Source organism: Macaca mulatta, chromosome 1 (genome assembly GCF_049350105.2).
Source record: "Macaca mulatta isolate MMU2019108-1 chromosome 1, T2T-MMU8v2.0, whole genome shotgun sequence".
NCBI classification, from domain to species: domain Eukaryota; kingdom Metazoa; phylum Chordata; class Mammalia; order Primates; family Cercopithecidae; genus Macaca; species Macaca mulatta.
Genome location: NC_133406.1, coordinates 76,728,710 through 76,755,484, shown reverse-complemented (window position 1 = coordinate 76,755,484; position 26,775 = coordinate 76,728,710). Strand labels below are relative to the sequence as shown.

Below are 26,775 nucleotides of genomic sequence, written 5' to 3'. Positions count from 1 at the left end.
TTAAAGACAAAAAGCACTAAAAATATTTTGTAGTATTTAATTGGAAAATAGAAATATGCTTGCTTAATAAATCTCACTGAACAATCAATAAAACAACACTACAACAGAAAAATGAGCAAGGAACATGAATGACTGCACAATTCACAAAAAAATATGTGATAGAAATACACTCTGAAGTGATTTAACATGTGTAGATTCTTTAATAATAAAGTAATTTCTAATTGAATGATCAGTACAATACATTTTTCACATATCCAATCAATCAAACACGTTGACATATGATTATCACCAGCATTGTTAAATGTGGTAAACCAGAGACTGTACAGCTTACTGGAGGGAAGGAGAACTTACTTTTGAAAGTCACTTGAGTAATATGTGTCAAGGAGCTTTAAAAGTTTAATCCTTTTAATTCAGTATTTCAAAATATAATAAGTCTCCTTATAATCAGAGATAATAATCAGTGGAGGTTCACAACAATACTATTTATAGAAGTGAAAAAATGAAATCTAAAATGTCCAATAAGGGAAATTTTCAAGACAGAACACCCATGTAATAGGATATTATAGACCTATTTAAAGTGATGTTCTCAACATTTTTTAGTTACAGAGACAATGACGGTGATATGTGTTCAACTGGAAAAAATCAGATTAAAAAGCTTTACTGTAGCTGACATCTGCTGATTGTTTATTACATGACAGATATTTATCTTATTCATTCTGTAAAATATCCTCATGTGATATTTGCTATTTTTACTACCAGTTTACAGGTGAGGAAACAGAAGCTCAGAGAGGTTAAGTGACTGGCCCAAAGACACACATGTAAAAAGAGACATAATCAGAATTTTTCCCCATGCAGTCCAACTGTAGAACCTGAGTGCTTTTCAACTCACAGTCTTGCCTCAATTTTCTAATCATTAACAAAATTGTATGTATACGTTTAATACAAAAGTATGGGCCGGGCATGGTGGCTCACACCTGTAATCCCAGCACTTTGGGAGGCAGAGGCAGGCGGATCACCTGAGGTCAGGAGTTCGAGACCAGCCTGACCGACATGGAGAAACTCCGTCTCTACTAAAAACTCAAAATTAGCTGGGAACAGTGGCGCATGCCTGTAATCCCAGCTACTTAGGAGGCTGAAGCGGGAGAATCGCTTGAACCGGGAGGCGGAGGTTGTGGTGAGCCAAGATCGTGCCATTGCACTGCAGCCTGGGCAAACAAGAGCAAAACTCCATCAAAAAAAAAAAAAAAAAAAAGTATGTAAATATAGAAAAAAGAGTGAAAGAAAACACAGTATACTTACTATTAATAGTGTATACCTCTCTGCAGCAAAGCTTTTTACTTCTTCATACATATTTTATATTTTTCAAAATTCTCACAAAAATAGGTATTAACTTTATATTCAAAGACACAACATTAAATATAAAGAGAAAATTATAATTCCATCCTAACATATTTAGACATTTGTGTAATTGTGAATGTCACATGCTCATTCTTATTCTTTAATCTTAGAGTGGAGAAGGAGCAGTTTTTCCATTTCCCTGGAAAGAATTGAGTGAAGTTGACAGCAGGATTGCAGAAGTGGGAGCACCCAAGGTGAGGGAAGCATGGTTGGCAATTTCTGCTATCTGTTTGTCATTAGGATTTGTTTTTCTTTCCCTCTAAGACCTAAATGTCTTTTAATTATTGGTTAGCTGATTCTGTAACTGAAAAGTTGAGTAGCAGATTAAATACAGCCTGCTGTTACTGTAATAAGGAATGATTAGGATCTAGAACAATTTTCTCTCTTGCATGGAAAAAAAAAAGCACCAATTAGTATTAATGAATCACTGCTTGCATAAGGCAGCCAGGTTTCTAGTTTCCCCAACATATGAGAATGACTTAATTTTGCCCAAGAGATTTTGTTTTCTTCTTCTTATTATTATTGCAGTTGCACTGTTTTTAAATGAAATCTTTGTATATAACGACTATCTAAAGTTTTTAGATATACTGTTTTAGAAATAATGATTAAGAGTATATTTAAATTTCCTACATTAAATATAAATGTACTGAGGCTGAAAACAAGAGCTTATTTTTGGTTGCACATCTGAATTCAACCTGTGTACTCTTATTTTGGTAGCTTAGTCAAGGATTGATTTCATTGTCTTAGTGGAAGGAGAAAGGAGGATACTGTTTGTCAGGGACTGTTGAAATAGTCACGCTGTTCATTTGTGGTGTGTGATATAAATGTAAACCTTTTGGAAGGTAATTTGGCATATTTGTCCGAAAGCCTGACAAATGTTTGTACTGTTTGATAAAATACAAGCATTTCTAGGAATATATAACTAAGAAATAATTATAGGCACATGAAAGATTCATAGTTACAATGTGTAAAATTGGAAACAGCCCAAAATGACCAACTAGGGATTCCTGTTACAGAGGCAGAAACTTTCTTCTGTCTTGTTCACAGCAGTATCCCAAGTGTCAAAACCAGTGGCTGCCTGGTATGAACACATGCATGGAGGGTGCCAGCCCCACACCTGCCAGTGCTCTGCCCCCGTGCCACCACCACTGCTGGTACAAACATACCCATGGATGCCAGAAACCCCACATCCCACTCCCATGCCAGTTTGTCACCACCACCACTGCAAACACCCTGATGGAGGCCAGCACCAATGTGCCTGCCTCAGTCAACAAGGGTACACCCTGCCATGCTGCTGCTGTTGGTGGTACTTGCAAATGATCACAGATCCCACTACCATCACCCAGTGATGCACTTTGGCTGGCACCACCCATCAGTGTTGTGACCAGTGGTCTGGGAACACCTCAGCCTCTACAGTACGGTAGCTCCCTAACCTCAAGGGGACAGAGAACAAAGCCAGGGGCCCAATACCAGCTCCCCAGAGTTAAAGCCTGCAGCCCAGGAATCCTGAGCTGGGGCTTAGCCCCCTAAACCATTCCATAAACAAACCCAGTCAACCAACTCACCTTATAACACAGTCAAACCCCCAACAACATAAAAGAGGTTAAAAGGGAAAAAAAAAAAAAAAAAAAAAAAAAAAAGAACCCATCCAAAGGACAACAACTTCAAAAAATAACATCAGCCCACAAAGATGAGAAAGAACCAGCACAAGAACTCTGGCAACTCAAAATGCCAGAATGTCTTCTTACCTTTAAATAACTGTACTGGTTTCCCAGCAATGGTTCTTAACCAGGCTAAAGGGACTGGAAGGACAGAAATAGAATTGGAAATATGAATAGGAATGAAGATCATCGGGATTCAGGAGAAAGTTGAAACCCAATCCAAGGATTCTAAGGAATAAAAATAAAATGATACAGGAGACGAAAGACAAAATTATCATTTTAAGAAAGAACCAACCTGATCTGATAGAGCTGAAAAACTTACTCCAAAGATTTCAGAATATAATCACAAGAATTAATAGCAGAATTGACCAAGCTGAGGCAAGAATCTGAGAGATCAAACACTGGGTCTCAAAAATAACTCACTGAGGCAAAAATGAAGAAAAAAAAGTAAAGAAAAAGGAAAAAAAAAATCTGAGGAACATGGGATTATCTAAAGAGACTAAATCTATGACTCATTAGTGTCTCTGAAAGAGGGAGAGAAAACAAGCAACTTGGAAAACATATTTAAGATATTATTAAGATATCATCCATGAAAATTTCCTCAATCTCACTAGAAAGGCTAACATTAAAATTCAGGAAATGCAGAGAACCCCTGAAAAACACTACACAAGAAGATCACCTCCAAGACACATAGTCATCAGATCCTCCAAGGTCAAAATGAAATAAAAAATATTAAAGGCAGCTAAACGGGGCAGGTCACCTACAAAGGTAACCCCAGCAGGCAAATGGCAGGTCTATTGGCAGAAACCCTATAAACCAGAAGAGATTGGGGGTCTATATTGTGCATTCTTAAATTATATCTTAAATAAAATAATTTCCAACAAATAATTTCATATGCATTGAAACTAAGCTTCATAAGTGAAGCAACAATATGATCCCTTTCAGACAAGCAAATGCTAAGGAAAGTTATTACCACTAGATCTGCTTTAAAAGATGTCCTGAAGGAAGAACTAAATGAAGTACTAAATATAGAAAGGAAAGACCATTACCAACCATTACAATAGCACACTTAAAAACATAAACCAGTGAAACTGTATAGTAACCACACAAACAGGTCTACATAATAACCAGCTATTAATATTATTATTAATAATAATACAATGACAGAATCTAGTCTTCATATATCAATACAAACCTTGAATGGGCTAGCCCCAGTTAAAAGGCACAGTGTGGCAAGTTGGATAAAGAAGCAAAATCCGATGGTTTGTTGTCTTCAAGAGACCCATCTCACATGCAGTGGCATTCATAAGCTCAAAGAAAGAGATGGACAAAAATATACGAAGGAAATGGAAAACAGAAAAAGCTGGAACTGCTATTCTAATTTCAGACAAAACAAACTTTAAAACAATAAACATAAAAAGACAAAGAAGGCCGTTATATAATAATAAAGGGTCAATTCAACAAGAAGACCTAATATATATATATATACACACACACATATATATATAATATTACAGAGAGATATATTATATATGCTTTTCCAAAATTTCAGGCACTCCAGAGTAATGCATACCTTTGTGCTTCTCTTCTCTATTATAGCTTTATTTATAACATGATATTCAGGCAGGAGGAAATTGGCAGCCTAATTCCCTCATGGGCAGCAAAGTTGCCCTTATGCAAACACTTTCGTGACAGTAAAAATGCTAAATGTTTGTAGTTGTGAATCAGGAAAGATGCAATGCGCTTCATTATTGCTAAGCAAGACCTTCATTGCCTCACCTTTGTCACCTTGTCTTCACTGCTCTGCCCAATGCACTCTGGCTTCTGGCTTCCCCAAACATCACTCAGCTGCAGCTGATCTCATCCTGGTCTCAATCACCTCTAATTTTCAAGTCGGGAAAATGGCAATTTTAAATTATTAATCTTATTGGATCACTCTGAATAATTTGGTACCACTGACCACTTTCTCATTCATTATATTTACTTTTTTGAAAATTACAGAGAAGTATTCCCAAGTGGTCCAATACCAGTTCTTTTTCCATTGTAGATACTTACTCTGGGAAATCTCAAGCACTGAAATGTAACTCCCTTATATCTTTTCAAATCTCCACAGAATCCTAATATCTCTTCTTAGTTCAAGGCTCATAGTAATAAACACATACTGACAGTGTGATCCAAAAACCTTATAGACATTCAAATATCGTATTTTTAAATTGTGCTGGTTATCTTCTAGCAAATATGCACCTTTATCTTTATTTCTCTTAATAAATGTAAAAATAATCTAGCCATTCTTCCAAGCTAGAATGGTAGAGGCTTCCTTCTCTCCTCTGTTCCTTTTATCCACTGCCTTACTCTAACCCACCTGTATATCACAAGGATCACCATCTGGCCTCAAACCACATCAGCTTTCTACCACTACTCCTCTCATGAGAGTTTAAGATTCAGTCCCCCAGAACATCTCTCTGGCCCCTGAAAACAGCACATTTTGTAATGACACATGATGTCCTTAAATACATTATTTTTTTCTGCCTAAAATAACATTTGCTGACTTGTTCAACTGACGGAAACATACTTGTCTCTCCAGCGGTATGCCACATGTTCCTCCTGCCTGATATCTTCCCAGATCTATACTTCAGGAAGAATTAAATATTCTTGCAATTGTGGTTTCACAAAATATTTTATGTAGTTATATTAATTTCCCTTCCATTGTATTTTCATTGCTCCTTTCATGATTTTATTTCCCATAGTTTCATGAAAACAGGAATTAAATCAACTTGAGAAGTTTTCCAAGAATATAAAATAAAACAAATAGATGAAAGTGATGAAAGAAAATATAAAAGATATAGAGGACAGAAGATACACATCTAATATAAGGATTCTGGGCTTTTCTTCTGGACAAGAAATCAAAATAACAGGAAGAGAAGAAATAACATAATTACAGAAAATTTTGTGGAGCTGAAAAATGTTTACTTATGAAACTGGAAAACCTCAGCAAATTCTTGGCAATACTAATAAAAAAGAATTTGCATGTTATTTGGGTAAAAATATAAGACAGCAAGAAGAAACAAAAAACAGGCTGGATTTTCATTTTTCTGCCATAATTATACTTTTTCAAGGAGAAATGTTGAGATATAAGCATTTTTTTCACAAACTAGTTTTTCCTATGTGAAAGCAATAGAAAACTATCATCAGATAGGCAAGGGTTTTTTCACAAACTAGTTTTTCCTATGTGAAAGCAATAGAAAACTATCATCAGATAGGCAAGGGTTCAGAAAATATGTTATAAACATTTTGAAAAAAATGTCCTGAAGATGTAGTTCACCTTAACTGTGCTATGAATGAAAATAAATGCTCAAAATAGGATGAGTAATGACAGCAGGTGGTCCATCTGAAGAAGCCGCTACAGGAACACCAGCTGCAGCAGGGGAGGTGTGGGCCAGGGCTGCATACTCAGTGGAGCTGGCAGGCCAGAAACAACTGAATTGTTGGGGCGAGAACCCTGCCCTCCCAGCTGCAGCTGCAGCCACCCAGCCACAGCTGCAGACTGGGCATCTGTGTACTCCCAGGGACCCAGAAAGGCCCCCATCCCCTCAGGCTCAATAGTGCCTGCTTCCACTCTCTGGCCTCTCCCTGCTCTTGGCACCCACTCCAATTTTGGAGCAAAATTGAGGTCAGTCCAGGTGCTATCATGATCTGACCAGGTGTACCTGTGCTTAGGGCAGTGCTGACATGCCAGCCCCCTTCCACCTGGGACCCCTCTGGACTTTGGGCACTGATAAGCATGGGAGGAAGGCTGAGGGGGTGCTGAGGGCAGCTCAGCGTGGGCCTACAGGTGCCCCTCACCACAAACAGCCTGGGTGCCATGTGCATCATGGATGGCAGGTTGATGGCAACAGGAGGCAGGCAGGCTCCTGGGCAGAAAGGGGCAAGTCCCTAGTCAAACCCCACCTTCAAGCCAGGAATGACCTGAAGCCAAGTGGCCAGACTGCCAGTTTCATGGACTGGAGTGAGAGCTTATGGTGCTTTTTCCGGGCTGCCCATAGCTGCCCAGGAACCAATCAGCATGCATTTTCTCCCTTCTGAGCCTATAAAAACCCCAGACTTAGCCAGACTTGGACAGAGATCAGGACTACCAGCTGGGGGAAGGAGTTACCTACTTTGGGTTTCCTTGACTCATCAGGACCAACTGCCTGTGGAAAGGTGCTAGAAGCTACTGACTAGAGGTCTCCTGTCTGCTCAGAGCTGGACACTCTTTGGGACAACCTGCCTGTGGAAAGAAGCTACCCACTTCAGGTCTCCTGAGAGCTGTTCTGTTCCTCAATGAAGCTCCTCTCTGCCTTGCTCACCCTCCAGTTGTCTGCAGAACTTATTCTTCCTGGATGTGGGACAGGCTGCAGATGATAAGGAGAGAAGAGAAGAGCTGTAGCCCTTTAGGGATCCCAGACCTTAGGGGCTCTTCAGGTAAGGGTTTTGACACCCCCTTTGGGGCTTTGTGGTTCCTGGCATCTCCAAGTTTCCAGGCACTACTGCATTCCCCTCATCCAGATGTGGGTGCCCACAGCAGAAGCTGCATGCAGTACCTCTAGTCCAGCCACAGCCTTGAATGGAGCTGGCACCTGTGCTGGCACCTGGAACTGCCCACCCCATTGCAGTCACTAGTGTGCCTGGTTGTGTGTAGTGGCAGGACCTCCACTGCCTCACCCACACACCCCTCACCACTTTGTGCCTGCTTGCCCTTGGCAGGTGTGGGATCTGGACCAGAAGCATGAGCCAACTGCAGCCTGCCGGGCTGAGTGGGCAGAAGGAGCCCAGCAGGTGTGAACAATACTCAGGCAGAAAGCACTGCCAGCCACAGAGGTTTCCAGTTGGCAAAGCAACACCCCAAGGATCCCATGACAGTAATATTATAAAAGGTGATAGATGAACCTACAAGACTATCGCCAGCTATGATGCACTGTTATCACAAAAGTTGTAACGATTTGTACCTCAGAGTCACAAATGTTTTAAATGACTACCAAAATGAATTTTAGGAAAGTATATAGCATGGTAATGGCTTTCATAGTGGTACCAGGATAAAAATTAAAACACAATTGTAAGTTTTTAAATTTATTATTGAAATAAACTGGTGATTTGGTGCGGTTATTCCCAATGTAACAGAAATGTCTCTGTTAAACTGTATCTCCAGATTTATGATTTCTACTAAATAATATTATTAAATAATATTACAACTATCTATTTTTTTAGTGCTGTAATAGAGACTGTTTTGCTCAGGAAATCCATGATAACCTTTTCTTAGTCTCACAGCAAGACTGTAGTTTCCAGGTTCCTTGCTTTAGGTATTGCCACATGACTGGGTTCCAGAATAAATAGAATATTCTGGAGCCTGTACTGGTATACAGCAGTTCCATGTCTGACCTATATAGAACATGCAGTCCTCACTTTCTTTACTCACCTACTGGCTGAATTGAGAGGAATCTAAGCATATAGAAGATGACAGAGCCTCAAGATGTAAAGAAACTTTGTCACTGAATGACTGTGTAGAACAGAGTCCCTCATTCGACTGTAAATTGTTGAAAGTTAAGCCACTGAAATTATGGAATTACTTGTTAAAGTTTTCGTTTATTCTTATAAATACAAACACCTGAAAAAAAATCAATAAAAGTAAGATACCAAGGTGTCATGGTTGTGGGGGGGTTTTTATGCTTTTCTTCTTTCCATTTGTTCTCTATATTCCATAGTTCCTTTTATTAGTAATTTAAGTGAAAAAGTCTAGAGTCTTGCATATGGTAATAAACTATATTTATTTTATATCATCTCAATTGTTCTGTGCTTGAACTTCTTGTTATATGTGTTTCCCATTCTTTAGAGCTCTTACCACGGTGCTAAATATGTGGTAGGAGTTTAGTAATTGATGTTAATTTATCTTATAATTGTCTGTATGAAAGACTTACAATTTTTACAACTTGATACCGAAATATATCAAAACTTTGTTTCAGGGATGATAAAGTTTCAACTAACAAATGTTGAGTGCTCACTTTGGAAAAGTACAGTTGTGGCACTGGAGATATGATAGGGAACAAAACAATGTTCCTAATGTCAGAAAACTTAACATTCAATGAGGAGACAGAAAAAGGACAGACAAACAAACAGATAGCATAATTTCAGGGAGCAATAACATCTATAGGAAAGAAAAATAAAGCAAAGTCAGGGCGCAGAAGAATTCTGGGTGAGTGATGAGGACCATTTTATTTTAGGCAGAAGTGATGTCTGAGCAGAGACTGAAGAGTGATAAAGGAGTATGTCTTGTGAATTTTGGGAGAAGAATGTCTCAGGCAGATGGAGCAGCTGGTGTAAAGTTCTCCAGGCAGGAAGAAGCTAAAAATGCTCGTAGTAGAATAAGTTTGACCGTAAGTTACGAAAAGAATGGGAGGAGATGATATCAGAGAGACAGTGACTCGTGGGCCATATCAAGAAGTTTAGACTTTATACAAATACTAAGCAGTGTTAGAGTTTCTTTACACATAAAACCTCATTTGATTGTTACAACACACCTGAAAGTTTCAGGTTACAGTTTCAAATAAAAAGAAGGTAGGAGAATTTAAGTAACACACTCCAAAGAACAAAATAAATGAGAAACAGAATCTGGATTATATACCAAACCTGATTGGCTCCAAAGCCTGTTGTTCAAATAACTGCTAAGAAATACTGCCTCCAGAATTTGGCTAAGCCTTTTGATGTATATAAGTGTATGTTATACAGTACCTCACATAGTCAAGATTGTGAGCAATCCCCTTCTAAATCTCTCTGGTACTCTAAACATTTATTCTTCCTTGAGGAAAGTCAAAAGTTCCTACTAAAAAATACAAAAAATTAGCTGGGCGTGGTGGCGGGCGCCTGTAGTCCCAGCCACTCGGGAGGCTGAGGCAGGAGAATGGCGTGAACCCAGGAGGTGGAGCTTGTAGTGAGCCTAGATCACGCCACTGCACTCCAGCCTGGAATACAGAGCGAGATTCCGCCTAAAAAAAAAAAAAAAAGTTTCTCCTCCACACAAGGTGGAAGGAATCTGCTGTGAATCAATGACACCCAATTTCTTTGCCTTTTTCACTGGGGCATACGGGGGTTTAGGGGTGTATTAGTCTGTTCTCACATTACTATACAGAAATGCCTGAGACTGGGTAATTTACAAAGACAAGAGGTTTAATTGGCTCATGGTTCTGCAGGCTGTACAGGAAGCATGGTGGCATCTGCTTCTGGGAAGGCCTCAGGGAGCTTTTACTCATGGTGGAAGGCAAAGTGGGAGCAGGCGTCTTACATGGCGGGAGCAGAAGGAAGAGAGAACAGGGAGGCGCCACACACTTTTAAACAGCCAGATCTTATGAGAACTCTATCACAAAACAGCACCAAATGAATGGGGTTAAACCATTCATAAAGGATCCACCCCTCACGATCCAATTACCTCCCACCAGGCCCCACCGCCGACATTGAAGATTACAATTCAACATGAGATTTGGGTGAGGACACAGATCCAAACAACATCAGGGAGTTTGTTAACAAAACTTTAAAAGTTTACATTTTGCTTTTGTGCTACTTTTTAAAAACTAACTATATCCTGGGTTATATGACCTCCTTAGACCCAGGAACAACCTGGTGAATTCAGTGCCTACATTTGCGTTTATATTTAGGATGGTGATGGAATCCAAGTCAAGTTGTGCTACTATTTTGTTGGGTTAATGGAGGTTGGGGAGTGAGTGGCAGTCAGCACTCAAGTGATGAACACCAGCAAAATGAAGGCTAAGCAGTGTTTAGGTGGCCTTAGGAATGAATGTTTTTCAATACTTCAAGCTGAAAAAAGCTTGTGGAGAACAAAGCCGTCACAGGATACACACAGTCTTCCATGTCTGCCTAGTAGAAGGTGAACTTGGCCATCATTCTACAAGCAGCAATTCACTTTTAGCGAAACAACACCAGTTGGCATATTAAATAACTGTTTGTTTGAATTGCATTGGTCCTGAAGTTTTACCCATTTTGTAAATTGATTTTGGTTTTATAGTTGTAGAGAGCTGTAAAACATTAATAATTTATACCTACTTTATGTTACTAAATATTAAGAAGGCACTTGATTAAAAAATTAAATACAAATTGGGGTCTGCAGAAATGTTTTCTTTAAAAGAGATTCTCATATATATATTTTTTTAATTTAAGAAATACTGTGCTAGGCGCAGTGGTTCATGCCTGTTGTCTCAGCACTTTGGGAGGCCGAGGCAGGTGGATCACCTGAGGTCAGGAGTTCAAGACCAGCCTGACCAACATGGAGAAACCCTGTCTCTACTAAAAATACAAAATTAGCTAGGTGTGTTGGCACATGCCTGTAATCACAGCTACTCGGGAGGCTGAGGCAGGAGAATCGCTTGAACCCGGGAGGCAGATGTTGCGGTGAGCCAAGATCGCACCATTGCACTCCAGCCTGGGCAACAAGAGTGAAACTCCATCTCAAAAAAAAAAAAAAAAGAAAGAAATACTGATTTTTATTGTATATCACATGTAGAGGAGAGAATTGTGACTATGCTTTGATAAATTTGTTGGCATCCAACATATATATATAAAAAATGTAGCTCAAGCTAGATGACATGCAAATTTAACTACAAGGTTGTTCATTGCAGTGCACTTTATGACAATAATGATTAAAAACATTTAAAAATCGAAAATTAAAAATTTTATTATTAGAGAATTAAATAAATGATAAACATTACATAGTTGAATACATTTAACATTTCAAAATGATACTGTAGATACATTTTTGTTGACTTGGAAAAATGTTCACTGTATATTGCTAAGTGGAAAGACAAAATGTATACGTAATATCCTATTTGGTGAAAATATGTGTGTTTGTGTGATGTATAGTGAAAATTTATGCATGAGAAAAGGCATAAATATACCATGGGATTTAAAGTCATCCTCTCTGGGCTGTGGGATTATGAGACATATTTTCTTTTTTGATTCACCTGTGTTTTCTAACTTTTCCACATTGATCAGAAATTGATTTTGCCATTAAAAAGAATTAAATTTAAAAATGCAGTTTAAATGTTCCAAAAAAATATTCAAAATAACCATATAGGTTTGAAAAGAAGCATCAAAGAGAACTTTCAACAGATTACATATGAAAGATTAAAGAGTGGGTGAGGCAAAAGATGGTTCATAGATTGTGATAATCCTTTGAGGAATATGAAATAACATCAGAAATAGTCATTGGAAATGACAGCATGGGGCATCACAAAACCACCCCTGGGAATAACTCACTTAAACACTGAAATGTGGATAGTTTCTCACAGTTCTGAGATGTAATTGTACTCTTTGATGTTTCCTAAATGAACATAACAGATACTACTGGAGTCAGGTTGTACTTTTCTACCAAGAAACTAAAATTAAAGAGTAAAATTCTAACCGTGATTTCCTGATGATTCATGGTTATAAAAAGAAAAATTGTAATCATTTATGTACCTCATCATTTCGAGAAATTAAATGACATGCATAACTCCAAAAAGGAAAATTTGAAAGGATTATACATTTCCTCCCCAATTATTTCTGTAGAAACTTTAGAAAGTATAGGAAATTTGAAAATATAAGCCAAAATATTTGAATATTTGCATTTCAGCCATCCAGGGAAATGACTATTAACATTTTAATGCATACATTTGGTCTTTCTCATCATTATATATATATTTTAAAACTATTTGGATGCAGTAAACATACCATTTTATAAATCATTTATTTATGTAAAATATGCTCAGAGCATTTTTCTTCATTAAAAAGTCTTAGCAAACAAAAGTATTAACTATTTCTAGTAATCTTTTATTAAATAGTTTTCAGGTTGTTGTAGAGTATTCTAATTTTTATTTTTCTATTACAAACAATACTGAGAGAAACATACAACTTTGAGCCTCTCTTTAATTATTACTTTTTAGAATATAGTCCAAAATTAGAGTAAATGGGTTAAGATGTAGACAGTTTAAAACTACTTTAAATGGCAGGAAGGTCATTTTTAAAGAGAAGAATTGGCTTGAGATCATGGAATTAAAAACATCTAACACATCAGGTTAATCTTCATATCACATTATAAATATTTACAGTTTCCTCTTCTTAACAAGAAGTGGAAATAGTTTTACACTTGTTTGTTTCTTTATTTTCAATGCTAAGAAAGAGTAAACGTGTTCCTCCATTCTCTAATCCTGGTTCTGGCCCCACCTGTAGGTTGGTTTTAATGAGAAGCCCTACTATGGAAACATATCTTGTATGCCGCATGCATTCCAAAAGACTGGATTCTGGCATTTCTAGCCCATGTCTACACCACAGGGTTCAGATGAAGAGTTGGGTAATGAATATGGGTTCTACCTGATAGCTACACCCAAAATCCACCCTATTTTATTTCTATCTGTGTTTGTGATGCTTTCGCCACAGACCTTGAGTTCCGTGGGGGCTGGGTCTGTCTTTCTCATTTACTATTGTATCCTCTACACAGAAATACTGATGAACCAGCAGAACAGAAGAGTGTCTGCTTTCCCATAATCTTCCATCACAGGGAATTCATTTCCGTTTTTAACCTTTGCCAATTTGAATAGCCAAAAATGGAACTTATTGTGTGACACTGGTACAGCTGAATTTAAACTTCTATGTTTATTTTCCTTTTGTAATTTGCCTCTTTGTATTCCTTGCCTATTTTTCAATGAAAGAATTCCTGCTTTTCCTGTTGATGTAAAAGAACTTTTTTTTAATGTATCAGATAGTAACTCTTTGTCTACCATATACGTTGCAAATATTGCATCCCTAGTTTCTTATTTATAATGTTTTTAATATACAGAGAATTTTAATTTTGTTCTAAAATATATGAATGTTTTCCTCAATGCTTTTTGCTTTATACTTAGAAAGCCTTTCTCTAATGCTTGTCAAAATTTTTGTGGCTTTATTTTTTAAAATTTCAAGCTTGCCAATCTGCAAATATCGTGATGATGAGCATTCAGTACTGGAAGATCTTCTTATTGGTCCCAAATGCTGAAGAAGAATAATGCCGCTTATTATTACTGGGATCCTGCATGACTTCCTCCTTGAATGGAGTTACTTCAAAAAAGTCTTAAAAAATAATGTTGATTTTTTTCCTATAGTTTGTAAGCCAGGGGTTTTACTCTGTGCAATATGGGAAAAACTTCCTATAAATACTCCAAATAGTTTTCTCTTTCCCCGAAATTCCATACTCATAGTGATAGCTAAAAGCAGCTATCGCAGTTGTTCTTACTCAAATAGCCCCCTATATCTGCTCTATCCCTGTTCCTTTGAGACTGGGTGCCAGAGAGCCAACTTTCCACTCTGCCGCTCACTGACAATCTGGAGAATCTTTCTGTTAGCCAGAACTCAGTGTGACAGAAAAGCATCAATTATGACATAGTAACCCAAAACTCTTCTTTTTGGAGAAGTTTGGAAGAAGGAAATCTGCAGATATTGATCCAGTAATAATTTTCAGTGCCACCACAAAGTAAAAGCTACTATTCTTACACAGAAGGTAATGGCCATTTAATGCCATCTATGATAAAAATGGCAAAGCTCATCAGTTTTGCTTGTTAAATCATTAGCTAAAGTCTCTTTAACTCTGATTCTCTTACAGTGTCACTATGACCCTTTCCCCAAAGGAAATGCTACACGATAAGTTTATTGATTGATTTATAAGCTTCCCTGATTTCATTGTGCTCAGGGTGAGTTTAGTCAGAGGTGGGCCAGGCCCCAGCAAGCTCATGCAGCTCCTTTGATCTAACGAAACAAAAAAGTGCTCTTCTTCCAGGTGAGTGCCAGGTGAACTCCTGTGTGTAGGACAGATTTCAGCCTCAAGGTGGTCTTCAGCCTGTCCCTCTTAGGCAGGGCACAACCTATACAATTGCATAGAGTGGCAGGGTCTTTGATCCCTTTTATTAATATGTATGGCATACAATTGAAAAGTGGCAACATGGAGGACAGCCTCCATATTCCTTCATGAAGTTCCTATGCCAAGATCTTGAGCTGGATGAACCATGGCTCTGAGGAACAATTTGGGACACTTCCATAGAAGGCAGATACTTTGAAGAAATTCAATTATCTTTAAAAACTAGTGGTGCCATTTAGGTGCCTCTTTTCCTCAACATGTAATTAAAAGCAAAACAAAACAAAACAGAAGTTTCTGGTGAATGTAGTACAACTTTGGTTTTATTTTGCCCGTGATGTGCCTTTATATTGAGAGACTGAAAGAGTTGACATTTATTTTTGGTGAATATTACATGAATTGGAGCTCTACTCATACTAAAATGTACAAAAAGAAAGTCCGTTAAAGATGTTTATATTTTTACTTTCTAAGGGAGATGCATGGTGCATCATAATTAATGCCAGTATCTGTGGAAGCAATGCTCCTAAGACTAGTAGAAACATCTAGCTAAGCAGGAACCAGGGTCTGGTTACTGAAGTCCATTATTTTGGGATGAATTTCTTTGATGCCTGACTCTTGTCACATGTCTTTTGCTTGCGATTTGGATAGACTTTGTGTTTTAGGGCCATATAGTCCAAAAACGCTAGGTAAGTCTTCATGGAATGAAGATATTCTGCAATACTACAATTTTGTCTTTAATATTTTGGAGCAGGTTGATGTGGCAGAGAGAAATTGGAGACAGGTGGGTGAGGCACCAAGCACAACTGTGAGGTATAGGCTGCCTGGGAGCAGTGGGAGGAGCTGGCAGTGGGACGTGCTGCACATTTGATGAACTCAGTCACAAGGAAATTTCTTTCATGAGTGATGGAAGGACTCTGCAGGTGTGTGTGCCAGGACGAGCCACATCTGTGCCTCTAACCAAATAACTTTTCTCTTGGGCTTCACTTTTAGTGTGAACTTTATCCTATTCACTGATGTCTTAATGGAAGTGTGTGAGTCCTCTTAGGCAACTCACAGCTTTTTGAACCCTGACTGATGGCTATGGCAGAACTTCTGGTTAGCAGTGCCTAATTAGCTCTGCTCCAGACTCATCAGTAAAGATAAAATCATTCCCATACAAGGTTTGAAGGGACCATTTAAAACATTTAGTTATACTAGATTGTATTTCCTGAAAGAAGCTTTATGTTCTCAAGGTATTTATTAATATAATCCTTAAGATTGACAAGTATTATCTGTACTCCTCTCACTCTGTCATCATGAGTATGTCATGGTCTATTAGTGGGTCCTGATCTTCAGTTTTAAAAACAATGTAATGCATCTGCATCTCCAAACTTATTTTCTTTGTTTGAGGTTTGGGTTTGGGTGGGAAGAGTGTATTAGTCCAATATCACACTGCTATAAAGATGCTATCTGAGACTGGGTAATTTATGGAGACTGGGTAATTTATAGAGGCAGGAGGTTTAATTGACTCACAGTTCTGCAAGCCTGGGGAGGCCTCAGGAAACTTTCAATCATGGCAGAAAGGGAAGCAGTCACCTTCTTCATAAGGCACTAGGAGAAAGAAGAATGAGTGAAGGAGGAACTTGCCAAACACTTATAAAACCATCAGATCTCCTGAGAACTCAATCGCTATCATAAGAACAACATGGGAGAAACTGACCCCATGATCTAGTCACCTCCAATCAGGTTCATTCTTCAACACCTAGGGATTATGGGGATTACAATTCAAGATGTGATTTGGGTGGGGACACAAAGCCTAATCATATCATTCTGTCCGAGGCCCCTCCCAAATCTCATGTCCCTTTTACATTTCAAAACCAATCATGCCTTCCCTAGAGTCCCCCGAAGTCTTAATTCACCCCAGCATTAATCCAAAGTCCAAGTCCAAAGTCTTATCTGAGACAAGGCAAGTCCCTTCTTCCTTTGAGCCTGTAAAATCAAAAGCAAGCTAGTTACTTTCAAGATAAAATGGGGGTACCAGCACTGGGTAATGTTCTTATTCCAAATAGGAGACATTGGCCAAAGCAAAGGGGCTATATAAGTCCAAAACGCAGCATGGTAGTCATTAAATCTTCAAATTCCAAAATGATCTTCAATGAGTCTGTGTCTCACATCTGGGGCATACTGATGCAATGGCTGGGCTCCCACAACCTTGGACAGCTTCTTCACAGGCTAGCATTGAGTGCATGTGACTTTTCCAGGTGCATGGTGCAACCTGTCAGTAGATCTACCATTCTGGAGTCTGGAGGATAGTGGCTTTCTTCTCACAGGTCCATTAGGCAGTGCCCCAGTGGGGACTCTGTGTGGGGGTTCCAACCCCACATTTCCCTTCTGTGCTGCCCTAGCAGAGGTTCTCCATGAGGGCTCTGCCCCTGTAGCACACCTCTGCCTGGACATCCCGGCATTTCCATACATCTTCTGAAATCTAGGCAGAGGTTCCCAAACCTCAATTCTTGACTTCTGTGTACCCGCAGACCCAATACCATGTGGACGTCATCAAAGCTTGGGGCTTACACCCTCTGAAGCAAGGGTCCAAGCTGTACCTTGACACCTTTAGCCATGGCTGGGACACAGGACACCAAGTCCAGAGGCTGTACATAGCAGCAGAGTCCCTGGGCCTGGCCCACAAAACCATTTTTCCTCCCAGGCCTCTGGGCCTGTGATGGGAGGGGCTACCACCAAACTCTCTGACATTCCCTGGAGACATTTTCCCCATTGTCTTGATGATTAACGTTCGTCTCTTCATTACTTATGCAAATTTCTGCAGTTGGCTTGAATTTCCCCCCAGAAAAATTGGTTTTTCTTTTCTATCACATTGTCAGAATACAAGTTTTCCAAACTTTTATGATCTGCTTCTCTTGTAAACCTAAGTTCCATTTTCAGATCATCTTCTCAAGTTTAAACTTCCACAGATCTCTAGGACAGGGGCAAAATGCCACTAGTCTCCTTGCTAAAACATAGCAAGAGGGACCTTTGCTCCAGTTGCCAATAAGTTCTTTATTTTCATGTGATACCTCCTTAGCCTGGACTTCATTGTCCACATCACTATCAGCATTTTGGTCAAAACCATTCAAACGAGTCTCTAGGAAGTTCCAAACTTTTCCACATCTTCCTGTCTTCTTCTGAGCCCTCCAAACTTGCAACATCTGCCCATTACCCAGTTCCAAAGTTGCTTCCACATTTTCAAGTATCTTTATAGCAGTGCCCCACTACCTCAGTACCAATTTTCTGTATAAGTACAATTTCACATTGCTATAAAGATACTTCAAAAGACCGGGTAATTTATAAAGGAAAGAAGTTTAATTGACTAATGGTTTCTCATGGCTGGGAAGGTCTCAGGAAACTTAAAATCATGGAAGAAGGGAAAGCAGGAAGGGAAAGCAGGCACCATCTTCACATGGCAGCAGGGGAGAGAGGAATGAGCAAAGGAAAAGTGTCAAACACTTATAAAACCATTAGAACTCATGAGAACTCACTATCACAAGAACAGCATGTGGGAAATCGCCCCCATGATCCAATCACCTCACACTAGGTTTCTCCCTCAACACCTATGTATTATGGCAATTGCCGCTTAAGATGAGATTTGGGTGAAGACACAAAGCCTAACCATATCAGAGGCGAACCTGATTCATGATAAATTCTCTGTTCTAATGATAGCTGCTCATCTTTTATAGTGTGTCAGAATATTTACCCCAGTTTAGATAGTCACATAGGTACATAGATCAATATTGAGCTGGATGTCAAAGGATGTTCGATCTGATTCTGGCAAAGTCTCTAATAAACTTTCAGAAAGTCATCTGGCTTTTCTGTTTCAGTGGCTTCATGTGTTGAAGAAGGAAAAGAATGTTTTACCCACTTCAGAGGCTTATCCTGAGAATCTTAAATGTGAAAGTACTTTGCAAACTACATAGCACTCCCTAAGTGCATGGTTTTTTATTAGGAGGCCCTGCTACCTCCCTACCTGAGGGAGTCTTTCCAGAACCTCCCTACTTCCACTCCTCACTGGCACTCCTGCTGCTCTGTTTAGAGAAACACATTTTATGGCAGCACAGATACAGACCTGGATCATGGGGTCACTGCTGTGTTTCCATTACAAATACACAGGCTTCAAGCTTCAGCCCTTTCCACATGCTGAACTTCATCGGAGTCCCATGTGTTGAGAGCCTTCTGGAAGAGACCCAACAATTACAGAGGGCTGCACCATACAAACTTGGCCTGCATGTAATTTCAGCCTGAACTTTTGGGGGATTGTTATGGGGTCCCATCCTGCAATCTTTCAACATGGAAAACTCTCCTGGGCCTGGAAGGTTTGGAAATTCTTCAAGAGTGGGAGGTATAGCCTCTAGGATTGAACATCAGGGAGGACCCTGTAACCAGAATGGAACTTAAATCTTATTTCACAAGCCTTCTAATTTTCTGTGTCTGTGTGGCCTTTTACTTGAAATAAATAAGCAAAGGATATAGTTTTAAGTATAGTGGTTTCCACGCTCCTGGGGCTGACTTCTCTTTTGCCCCCCAGGTTGATAGTAGATCACAGTTGTAGAAATGGATCCAAATGGATTTTGCAGAGATAGTCGAAAGCCATGCCAATTTGGCCTCTTTTGTGCAGTAAGTACAGTGTGAGTAGCTGCCAGATAGAGAAGAGAGAACCCCAAGTCAATTATTCATTACTTTAGTTCCCCTTAGGGTCAGCAAATCGCAGCTGCGCAATGTGCTACAGCACCTAGAGTGTGACCGTGGAGAATTAGGGGCACATGTATATACTATTCTGCAAAAGCAAGGGTGTTAGCCATGGTGTGAAATGAATAATGGAACTAGTCTCTAATTCATGTTTCCATGAATCTGTCTGTTCTTGTCACATTGTTGTCTAGTATCTGTAAGTGGTAGCATTATTCGTGAGGCTAAAGTAGACACACAGACCCAGGGAAAGGCTAGAGATGAAAACAAAAGCTGTAGTATGCATTCATCAGCTTGTGGTGATAACATGCTGCCAGTATACTGCAAGTCAGCATGGAGGGGCTGAGACCAGAGCCCCTGGTTCATCGCCTCTGTTATAGTATCCTTTGCTGATCTTTTCAAAGTTCCCACTGTGGCTAGCAACGTGTCTCTGTACCTCATAAGCCCCCATTCTTTTTCGTTTTTAATGAAATCAGTTTCTTTTTCTTCTTTTTTTTTAAAGAAGCAGTACACTAATGTCATCTGGGGGAAAATGAAGCAATTATATTAAAACATAATCCTCAAAGAAGTCTGTAACACTGGAACTAAGGAGTTCTTCAGGAAACTGTGTCCTGAGGCAGGAGTAAACAGGTACTCAATTCTGTAGGTCAAAGGATGGCAAATTTTTCTATGAAGGGCCAAGACCAGATAGTAGCTATTTTTGGCCTTGAGGGCAATAAAAGGGTCTCTGTTGAAAATACTTAGCTCTTCATTGTAGCACAAAAATAGCACAAACAATGCTTAAATAAAAGGGAGTGACTCTTTCATAATAAAACTTTACTTACAGACAGTGGTCCAAATTTGGCCCACAGGCTGTAGTTTACTGACTTACATAATCTGCTGCTATGTACAATGTTACATGTGTGTTGACAGTAAAAAATTCTGCAGACAATAATTAGTGTCTCTTATGTGCTGCAGTAGATACCAAAATGAGTTAAGACTCAGTTTTATTCATATACATTGTCTATCAGCTATGCAATGGGGGCAGAGGATGGTGTTTTTATTCTTATATTAGACAATAGATGTATTAATATGTGTAGCTTCAATTCACAGTGTGTGAGGCACTGTTACATGCCTTCTCTAAGTTAATCTTCAAAACAATATAGTGAAGTAAACTCCATTATTCCTGGTTTACCAATGAGACAAATATAGGCCCAGAAAGGTTAAGTCATGTCCCCCATTAATTTTATACTAGTTAGTAGTGAAGCAAAGATCCAACCCAGACCACAAGAACATTATCACAGATACCCTAGATGACAGATTTTCTTTGAGCATAAATAGTTTATTTTGAAAAAGAGGAGGAAGATAGGAAACATCTTGAATCCAAATAAGAGAGCTGAGAGGAGGGTTGGGTGTCCAAGACCACTTTTAGGGTGGGTTTTTGTTTTGTTTTGTTTTGCTTCGCCTTAACATTAACATTGTGGCTATGTACTGGAAAGGACATGCATTCTTCATTCTTTTTTCATTACTTGAGAATTGTTGCAACCATTATGCGAACCCAATAAAAGGAAAACTTTTCAAAAAAAAAAAAAAAATGTCGCTTGGCAGGCGATGCCCAGCTGAGGAGCAGCACAGGTCTCACGGGAGAACAATATGCATTTTGTAAAATTTCTAAAGAGACGATTTATGGTTTTGAGAAAACAAAACAGGAAATTGAATTAAAAGGAGAAACATATTTAAATAATGCTCAAGTGATGACATAAACAACTAAAGTCCAAAAATCACAACCTAGAGTCAGGCATTGTGAGCTGCAAGAATTTTGTGGCATTGGCTGGTAGTGTCTATAAATGAAGAGAGGTGTTTCATTATTTAATTGGTGCTACATCATAACTTTTGAATAGATAAAAACTTACTTCTTAAATTGGAAATATGTCCCTAAATACAAGGCTGTTGGCATATCTTTGCTGAAGACACTGAAATATTACCTTTTTTCTAATGTCACAAATTTTGGTGCCTACCTCTGGATTGACAGAGCTGCACCATAGGGCACATCGAATTGATATCTTTCTTCCATGCTCAATACCTCTTGGAGAGTTAGGAATTTAAAAAATGTCCATTATAAGAAAACAGAGTTTCTATCAGAAAGAAACAAAATCAAGAGTCATTTGCTGTCATCAGTAGTAAATACATACATAACAAATACACACTTTTTCCTCATATTGTGTTCAGTGAATCAAGTTACAGGAAGAGAAAATGGATTCCTAATTTGAATCAGTATACTATCTCTACAACCTTCTTGTTTGTTTGTTCAAGATTCTTGAACATTAGAAGGCAAAAGAGGGAAACTCTGGGTACCTGAGTACGTTCAAATTCTGAATCTTCACTCAAAGATTTCTAAAGAGGGTTTATGTTTTTCATTAGTTATAAAATAATGCTTTTATATCTGAAGATGATGATTTTTTCATACTTTGCATGTTGTTCTCTGTTCTAAAGTATAAGTAAATGAGTTAGATTATACAGCCTTTATTTTACAGTAAGGATACTGAGATACTGTGCTATTTTTAGACAGCCAAACTCTTAACTACTACCCTAATCTGCCTCTAAAAAGGGATCTAAAAACTGTACTGTGATTCAAGTATGATGACATTGTCACTGATTCAATTTCAGTGAGAAATGTATCTTGACTTACTTGATTCTATTATTTTGTTGCAATGGGGTTGGGTTTACAGACAATACACATAAACTTTCTTCCTCAGTCCATTTTGTGATGAATGGCACACATTTCTGGAATGCCTCACCAGATTCAGCAGTTCAGCTGAACACAACTAACCACATCACATGGTCATTGAGTCACTAACCATCTAGGAAGTCTATTTAGTTTCTATCTTTTCTATCAGATATAAAATTCCCTAGAGTAAGAACTGTATCTTTTTTCTTTTCTATCTCTAGCACCTGTCATACAGTATATAGTTTAAAAGAAAAAATCTAAAAGAATCAGGATGGTAAGTAGAAATTATACATGACATGATTTATTTTTATAAAGTTTTTATGTGGTATGGTAGATTATTTGCAGCATTGCTACTATGATTCTCCTCTAAGTATGCATAACTCTGGGCTTATCCAGCTGACTTTCATTGACCAATAGAATGCAGCAGAAGTGATGGGATGTGATCTAAGTCTCAAGAGGCCTTGCAGCTTTTCTCCTGCACTCTTGGAAACTGGCTACCTGTCCTGACTATTCTGTTGGAGACATGTGGCCCAGCTGATAGTGACCACAACTCTAGAGACATCTTTGAAGTCAAGTTAGCCTGTAAAGTCCCAATTTAGCCATTGGATAACTGCTAACTGCAGCTTTAGAAGTGACCCTACATGATATAAGCAGAAGAACTTCCCAGCTGAGCCCAGCCCAAATATGAGCAAATAAAATGGTTACTACTTTAAGTCATTAAATTTTGGGGTAGTTTTTTTTATAACAGTAGATAACTGATACCTATGAGTTTATGAAAGCCAAATATTTTCATCTGTTACATCTTCAAAGTGAATAAAAACGTATAATTTAATCTTAAGAAACCAACTAGAAACACCCACTTGAAAATCCTCTTACAGCTGAAACATCTTCATCCCTTGAGGTCCATCAAAAGTAATCAGCAGGGACACTGTTTCTCTATTTTTATTTTCCTTAGAGGAGTCAGTGATAAGAAATTAACTTTACAGGTCAACCTACAGGCATTTCTTCAGAGACTGAGGACACTTGTTTGGTTAGGCCTATGTTTTATATTGTTTGATAATATATTGAGTGAAATCTACTGACATTGTTTTTCTTTGGAATTTGACTTATTACAATAATAGTTTCCTAATAACAAACTTAGATTTGAAGAGTTTATGAGCAGCAACCATGTGCTGGAAAGTTAAGGGTCTTGTCCTGAGGGGAAGAAAAAAGGGGTGCCCACATTTTACAAAGTTTTATAGGTTTTCTTAGCCTGATTACTAAAGGCAGCAGAAAAAATCACTCTCTTATTATAAAAACATTAAAAATGCTGCCAATATACTCATAAATATAATGCAATTACCTTATCATTGGAAGTGAGTAAAACACTTTGGACATATTATCTCCATTTTACATTGATTTTATGCCAAAAATATTGTCACAATTTTATAGATAAGTAAACTGAGGCTCAAGAAAGTTGAGTGACTTGCTAAGTTCATACAAGTTACCAAGGGATTACTCAAGGACTGAAACCCAGGCTATCTAACTTCAGAGCATATTCGTTTAACTACAATACTAAATGTATTACATGCCTTAGAAACTAAAATACAATGAAAGACATAGGGAAGAAAACGCCCCATGAGCTGTGACATCAAGCCATTATAGAACTGCAAGAAATTGTAATTTAAAGTTATTTTGCTCTTATCTTTACCATTATGCCACGTAAATCATTTCAGATGAAAATGTAACTTGTTATGAGGAAGAAATTAATTCTCTCTAGTACCATTTTTTTCCTTCACAATACCAAGTGGATAGCTTTACTTGAAAAATAATTTTTCCCAAACTAAAACAATATTATCACTTAGGATTTGCCATTGTATAGAAATATGTTTTGTTCATTGTGTAGACTATAATCAAGATTGAAACAAATTCAAAAATCTGTCCCAGGGATATTGTTCAAAAGTGCCAACAGATGTGAATTCTCTGATAATGCAGGACTACTGTTAGATATGTTTTCTACTTCCAGTGAAATTGGGAAGATTTTATAACTGAGAAAGCAAATTAAGAAAATAAACCCCTTCCTGAGCTATCTCCACTAAGAGAACTCTCCATGGAATACCAACTATATTGAATTCTTTTTGTAATTCAGCTGCAAGGCCTAGTGTTCTGTTATAAACCTCTGGAATAGAGAATCACATACATAGAAATACAGAGCTGTTACAGATGTCAGATGAATGAGCTGGGTAGAAAACCTTTCTGAACCCCTGTGTACACACCACCAAATAAAGTTGTGAAACCAAACCACTTTAGAGCTCATGAATGAGAATGGAGTTTGGGTAGCTCTGAGAAGTTTTCGCCTACAAATTCTCTTTTAAATTGACATTGCCCACAAAGATAGGAAAGGTTTCCAATGTGAAAGCAGCTACTAATTGAGGTGCTCATGCCCCAACCTGAAAGCAAATCACTGCTGTAATAGATCCCAAGATATAAAAGGGATAGGATCTATGGTATTAATTAATTGATTCAGGATTCCCCACTAGCATGCCTTTGACATCTAGTATCTTTTTTTCTCTCTCTTTCAGTTTTTTTAATCACTCCCCTAGGCAAGTACAGACAACTATAAACAGGAACAAAGTAGAGAATACAACTGAGGTCATTTAAAAGTCTTTCGTCATGTCATGAAGTGACATCTGTATGATTGAAATAAACCAGACGGCTACTTGTGCTGTGACCACTTCAGGTTATCTTAATAAAATGAGATTGCAAAGGGGTCTTTCAGTACCAGGTATACCCGACGACCTTGATTGTAGAGAACTGGCTGACCCAGCTCAACTTCTCAATTACTGTCTCAGCTGGCTTTTAAATTTTTCTTGCCAAATTTTGTTTCAGTTTGAGTAATCTTTGATCATTTACAATATACCGTTTAAAGTGTTCCTATCGGACAGGAAAATATGTTTTGGGAACACCTTTCTCACATCACACTCTCTTTGGTGATTGGTAAGGAAAAGAAGAAAGCAAGCAATTTGAACATGGACTCTCTCTGTTCCAGATTGAGGGGGTGTGAAACTCAGAAGAAAGGAGATGAAAGCCTAAGATGCTGTGTTTTCTCACCAGCATGCATAGTGAAATGCACAGAACACCATTGTTTACAGTATCTCTGGGCTGTGAAGCCGCCGTGATTGCAGCTGGCTGGGGCAGACTGAAGGGTAGCATCACCAGAAAACCAGCTCATTTTAGAAAAACACAAATCCGTTTCACTGCCTGTGGACAAAATTACTGACTGACATGCTAAACCTATTAAATATGTATTTTGCAAATTTTGAAATGAGGAAAAATGCTACATAAAAATTTTTACAGATGCTGAATGATTGTAAATGTGGTTAGAGATGTGGGACTTGCTCCAACTTTGTTCTTTCGTGGATTGCTATTAGCTTACATTTGAAATCTCTGTTGGCCACGTATTTCACATTGTTCTTCCAAATGTAATCATTTCTCTCTTTTATCTGATCTCCTACAGTCTCTCTGTTTTCATCAATATCTGACAGCAATTCCCAAAGATCCAATATAGTCTACTCTAATATCCTTATGTGTACTCTCTTCTCTCTTTGAAATCTAATACCTTAGCAGTGAAATAATTTATTGTGCTTTATTTAGACTTTTATTTTTTGCATGTGTTTTGATATTATCCTTTTGAAATGAGTTATTTGGAAATTTAAACCAACTCTTCACCAAAAGTTATGAAAGCATGATTAAGAATTTTTCTCTCTTTTTAAATCCCCTTTAAACCTTCATTTTTGTGTGTGTGCTATGGCAAATGCCACAACATCCATGGGTTTGGCAATGATGGGAAAATGAAGATGAATACTTCTTCGAGCCCTAGCTAATGGGTAAAGCCATACAGAAGATCCAATGAGCCAGAAAAATCAGTGACATTTTATTTTTCTCAGTAACCCTTAGTTTATATGGTTGTCAGAACCTGGTGATGTTTAATTCACTGAATATGACCTTCTGGTGAAACAACTATGCCACCAATGTACTTGCTAATAAATAAATGAGAGCTATGTTTTGGTTCCAAATTGCATATATTGTATTTCTGTTCATCTTGAGTCTTGGAGACATGCATTTATAAGCACTATCTCAGAATAAGTTTTTGTGGGTATAGGACAGTAATATGTGCACTGTTAAATTAAAGGGAAAACTTGTTCCAATGAAATAGTTGGCAGAAAACTATAAAACTTGATGGATAGAAAAATACGCCTTTCAGTGAAAAAGAAAAAGCACACATTTCAGTGAAAAAGAAAAATCAGGCCTCTGAGCAGCATCTAGTGTTTTCACTATTCATCCCTTTCCAGTGTTTAAGACCAGTCCACTTTCAAATCGCCATTCTCTTTTTTGTTCTTCCCTTTTACTCA

At 38.2% G+C, this 26,775-nt stretch overlaps 1 long non-coding RNA gene across 2 annotated transcripts in view; it reads left to right on the top strand.

Moving 5' to 3' along the window:
* Positions 1 to 26,439, top strand: part of LOC100426640 (uncharacterized) — a 96,954-nt gene extending 70,515 nt beyond the window's left edge. The window contains exons 3-6 of one of the 2 annotated variants that reach the window (XR_013412274.1): positions 1,509 to 1,592; positions 20,180 to 20,307; positions 22,606 to 22,658; positions 24,946 to 26,439. This is a non-coding gene — a long non-coding RNA (uncharacterized LOC100426640). Of the gene's footprint in view, positions 1 to 1,453; positions 1,593 to 7,239; positions 7,521 to 7,802; positions 8,872 to 20,179; positions 20,308 to 22,605; positions 22,659 to 24,945 lie in introns of those variants that run through there. The other variant, XR_001439776.3, reaches the window with a different exon arrangement.
* Positions 26,440 to 26,775: the final 336 nt, after the last annotated feature.